This window comes from Panulirus ornatus, chromosome 9, assembly GCF_036320965.1.
Source record: "Panulirus ornatus isolate Po-2019 chromosome 9, ASM3632096v1, whole genome shotgun sequence".
In the NCBI taxonomy this organism is placed as follows: Eukaryota; Metazoa; Arthropoda; class Malacostraca; order Decapoda; family Palinuridae; genus Panulirus; species Panulirus ornatus.
The window spans coordinates 10,121,646-10,127,645 of NC_092232.1; positions in this window are offsets into that span (position 1 = coordinate 10,121,646).

Sequence of the window (6,000 nt, forward strand, 5' to 3'; positions counted from 1 at the left end):
GGCCCAACCCCCCCCCCCCCCATACACATGTACATACACACGTCCACACACGCAAATATACATACCTACACAGCTTTCCATGGTTTACCCCAGACGCTTCACATGCCTTGCTTCAATCCACTGACAGCACGTCAACCCCTGTATACCACATGACTCCAATTCACTCTATTTCTTGCCCTCCTTTCACCCTCCTGCATGTTCAGGCCCCGATCACACAAAATCTTTTTCACTCCATCTTTCCACCTCCAATTTGGTCTCCCTCTTCTCCTCGTTCCCTCCACCTCCGACACATATATCCTCTTGGTCAATCTCTCCTCACTCATTCTCTCCATGTGCCCAAACCATTTCAAAACACCCTCTTCTGCTCTCTCGACCACGCTCTTTTTATTTCCACACATCTCTCTTACCCTTACGTTACTTACTCGATCAAACCACCTCACACCACACATTGTCCTCAAACATCTCATTTCCAGCACATCCATCCTCCTGCGCACATCTCTATCCATAGCCCACGCCTCGCAACCATACAGCATTGTTGGAACCACTATTCCCTCAAACATACCCATTTTTGCTTTCCGAGATAATGTTCTCGACTTCCACACATTTTTCAAGGCTCCCAAAATTTTCGCCCCCTCCCCCACCCTATGATCCACTTCCGCTTCCATGGTTCCATCCGCTGACAGATCCACTCCCAGATATCTAAAACACTTCACTTCCTCCAGTTTTTCTCCATATATATATATATTGGAAAGGATCACAATTTTGCGCGTGATCAAGATATTCGTATGAGTCCACGGGGAAAATGAAACACAGTAAGTTCCCAAGTGCACTTTCGTGTTACAATCATATCATCAGTATAATCAGTATAATGATGAACACTGATTATCATTATTACCATTAGTAAATCATTAGTAATGTCAGTAATAGCATGATTATTATAATTTTTATTACTATTATTATTATTATTATTATTATTATTATTATTATTATTATCATTATTATTATTGTTATTACTACTGTTATTATTGTTGTTGTTGTTGTTAGTACTACAGTTACTAACCCTGGGCACAGAGTAGATACACTACTGCCCATTTATCTCCAGTGTGTCGTGTAAGGCGACTGAGTGAACAAGGGGTCTAGAAATCCCTCATTCTTGTGTTATCAGTCACTAGATGAAGAAACAAATGAATCCAGAGGGCAACTTTATTATTATGTTTATTATTATTATTATTATTATTATTATTATCATTATTATTATTATGTGTGAGGTGGTTTGATCGAGTAAGTAATGAAGGGGTAAGAGAGATGTGTGGTAATAAAAACAGTGTGGTTGAGAGAGCAGAAGAGGGTGTATTGAATTGGTTTGGTCACATGGAGAGAATGAGTGAGGAAAGATTGACAAAGAGGATATATGTGTCAGAGGTGGAGGGAACAAGGAGAAGTAGGAGACCAAATTGGAGGTGGAAGGATGGAGTGAAAAAGGTTTTGAGCGATCGGGGCCTGAACATACCGGAGGGTGAAAGGCGTGCAAGAAATAGAATGAATTGGAACAATGTGGTATACCGGGGTCGACGTGCTGTCAATGGATTGAACCAGGGCATGTGAGGCATCTGGGGTAAACCATGGAAAGTTTTGTGGGGCCTGGATGTGGAAAGGGAGCTGTGGTTGGTGCATTACACATGACAGCTAGAGACTGAGTGCGAACGAATGTGGCATTTGTTGTCTTTTCCTAGCGCTGCCTCGCGCGCGCGCGGGGGTGGAGATTCCCATTTCATGTGTGGCGGGGTGGCGACGGAATGGACGAAGGCAGCAAGTATGGATATGTACATGTGTACATATATTTATGTCTATGTATGTATATTTATGTATACGTTGAAATGTATAGGTATGTACATGTGCGTGAGTGAGCGTGTATGTATATACGTGTGTATGTGGGTGGTTTGGGCCATTCTTTCGTCTGTTTCCCTTGCGCCATCACGCTAACGCGGGAGACAGCGACAAATTATAATAGTAATGATAATAGTAATAATGATAATGATAATATTATCATTATTATTATTATTATTGTTGTTATTATTATTATTATCATTATTATTGTTCATTTTTATTACACTAATGATGATGGTAAATACTAAGATTGAAATTATCAAAGCACAAGTGAGGTAAGGGGCCGTGTACCGGGGCCGCATGGACCCACCTGAAGGAGGAGAAGGATAAAGACCCACAGGAATACATGAGGGAGGAGTATGAAGGCCCCACAGGAACTTATGAGGAAGTTGCGTCTCCATCCGTCAGCAAGCAGTCAGCCTCATTGATTAGATACCTCGTCTTTCGACCACAATTCCTTCATCATATCACTGATATTATCTGCCTTGATTAACTATAGATATTATTTCAGACCAGAGGTATGTATGAAAAGACTTAACGAATCGTTTTTAAATGGTGAATAGTTTAATAGGAAGTAGTCACTGGGATCTGGGGGAGTTCGGGTGGCCGAGGTGAGCCGAAGGAAGCCGAGCGCGTGTAACGGTCGGCTTGACGCGCCAACAAACCGTCCGTCCATTTATTTCCAGGACGACGGCGGCCGGGAGCACGTCTAGATGATTACTGGATCATTTTGAAAGCTATTGGGACTTTGGCCGTTCCCAGGGTATGAATATCCGTCCTGGCCACAACATTTAAGGTGTGAGATTAAGAATGTGATCATGTAGAAGCATCTCTCTCTCTCTCTCTCTCTCTCTCTCTCTCTCTCTCTCTCTCTCTCTCTCTCTCTCTCTCTCTCTCTCTCTCTCTCTCTCTGTAATCCCACGGGGAATACAGTGATTAGTAACGTTTTGGTTTGTTTATCAGCTGGCTAAGCTCCCGGAAGTGATGCGAGGTAGAAAGGGCTGACTGATGAATTGATCAATCTGCCATCAGTCTGTATTCGCCATGATATCATGTGCGTGTGTGTGTGTGTGTGTGTGTGTGTGTGTGGATGATTACCTATTTTTTGGCTTTATGTAGGACATGCACAGTGTGCTGAGCATTTCCTCTCACATGAAGTAGAGTGCTGTTCTAATAATTGTTAACCGACAGTTAGTTTCCTTATCTGTCTTCCTAAGTATGGGTCTCTGGCCACAGGTTAGGGTCGATGTTCACTCTCAAGTCTTTCTCACTACCAGATACCCGCAGTTTATTTCTTGCTGTATAAGATATTCATATCGAGTTCCTCTGTCATTGTCGACCCATTGAGAAACAATTATATTCTTGTAAAAAGGCCTTGGCGCACGAACACACACACACACACACACACACACACACACACACATACACATACACACACACACACACACACATATTTACGTAATCGCTATTTCCTGCTTTTGCGAGGTAGCGCCAGAAACAGACTAAGGAAGGCCGGATTCAGTCGCATACGTTCTTTAGCTGTCATGTGCAGTGCAGCAAAACCGCGTACATCCTATTTGTCAACCTCTCCTCACTCATTCTCTCCATGTGTCCCAAACATATCAATACACCCCTCTCTGCTCTCTCAACCACACTCTTTTTATTACCACACATCTCTCCTACCCTTTCATCTCTTATTCGATCAAACCACCTCACACCACATATTGTCCTCAAACATTTCATGACCAAACACATCCGCCCTCCTCCGCTTATCCTCATTTATGCCTCGCAACCACATAGCATTGCTGGGACTATATACTATACCCACAAACATACACTCCTTTGCCTTCCCAAATAACGTTCTTCCTATACATTCTTCATTGCTGAGTGGTAAGTGTACCCGGCTACCACGCATATGGGACGTGGTTCGAATCCTAGCTGTTTCCTTGCGCTACCTCGCAAACGCGGGAGACAGCGACAAAGCAAAAATAATATATATATATATATATATATATATATATATATATATATATATATATATATATATATATATATACGAGCTCCGAGGGGAGAATGAACAGCTGGGTTGGCTGTGAGTCGCTTGTCGTGTCCAGGATTCGAACCCTTACATACCCACGGTAACCCGCGTATATATAACAGAAAACGTGAACACATGCTTGTGACTGAGAACAGGTAAATATTTCAATAAAAGTGACAGACTGGAACATATAAACATTCCAACAACAGCAGTAATTGAACCCGTGGTAAAAGTTGTACATGTGAAAATGGGGGAAATTTTTTTTTTTTTTTCTTGTCAACAACGTCGGACCTGTGAACACGTAAACATTCTGGCAACATTGGAAGAATTTAGGGGAGAAGAAATTCCACATGGGCATTGGAGGGTGGGAGGGGGCAGCTACAGTCCCCATTTTCGGTGGTGGGGGAGGGACAGCAACTCCCTCTCGTTAGAGGGGGAGGGAGGGGAGCTGCCCCCCTCCCGTCCCATTTCCCCATCCCAACCCCTTCGCCTTCCCCGGAGCCACAGACTAATTAGAAGATTCCCAAGTGGAAGAGCTATTTGTTTATAGCTCTATCTTGAGAAGGGGCTATCGCGAGGGCTTTATATATATATATATATATATATATATATATATATATATATATATATATATATATATATATATATATTATGCCCTCCAACACCGTCGTGTTCAGTGGTCGTACCGTCGTGCTCAAGAGCCGTACCGCCTCGGTCAATGGGTTACGCCCCTTCTACAATGAAAAAAGAGGAAGTCTTATTCAAGAAGGATAAAAGTATCATCTACATCATACTTAAAATGACTTGCCATAAGTTTGTAAGTAACTGATGTTCGATTCTCTCATGGTCTTGAGCATTGCCAAAGTCTATTCCAGTAATTCCTAACTACATAGGGAGAAAGAATACTTTTCTGCTCCGTAATGAATATTTAATGGCGTCTCTTCATACCCGCACGTCTAACATGATATTTTAGCTCCCTGAAATATACGATTCTTTTTACAAGTTTAAAACGATACGGAAAATACAGTATTATAGCATTATTTCCCGTAATATCCTACACGTTAATCGCCATTTCGGAAGAGGACACGGCGAATAATCATTAATCGACAATGCTTTTAAGAAAAAAATTAGATCTTCCCTCTTCGCTCCTACGAAAACAAAAATAATTGCAAACGCTAGAGCGTCCGCCCCAGTTTGCCGTACGAGGCGCAGGTCTGGCAAACGAGGAAAGAGTATCTAATCTCATCCGACGGACGACAAATACCGAAGAAAATGTGCCCCCAATGCTAACAGTACGGGAATATAATGCCCCCTCGGGACGCCTCGAATTGGAGAAATGTCCTCCGTGGTTTCCCGCCATACCGCGCCCCTGCGGAAGACAATAAGGGAAATGCTCAGCCTGCCGGGCCGGCCCCGCCGAAAGATGGCGCGCGCGCGCCGGCGGCAAATGCCTCATCGCCGCATTAGAGGAGGATCTGATTCCTTCTCGCGTTAATTGTTTCTCCTGAACGCCTTTGTCGACCCCGACCTCATAACCTAGGAATCCCTGTGGCCTCCGGGGGAAGTGGAGGAGGAAGAGACGACCCCCATCCCAGCGGATTTTTATACCCTTCTATTTTACCTCGGCGGCAAAGGGAAATTAAACGTTTTCTCAAGGTTTCCAGAAACGTTTAAAAGTGAGTGTGTGTGTGTGTGTGTGTGTGGTGGGGGTGGGGGGAGTTAGGAAGGCGGTTTCCGTGCGGTTTATTGCTCAAGAAACGGGAAAGGAAAGTCGGGAGTCTAATTAAATGATTCGCTCCGTCAAGAGATCAGTCAGGGATTAGAGGCGTAATTATATCCAGCTTGGGAACTAATCTCGCGGGCATTCTTTTATCCCTTTTTTTTTTTTTCTTTTTCATTCTTGTTGTAAGACCATTTTGTTTGCCTTTGAGGGCATAGCTGCGCCCCAGGGAAGGGATGAATTGGATTCTGCGTTGCGAAGGAATTTACGGTTCTGTCCGTCTGGTTGTGGTGGTGATGGCGTGGGATGGGATGGTAGTGGAAGGGGAATGTCCCAGTCTGCCTCCCTACTTACC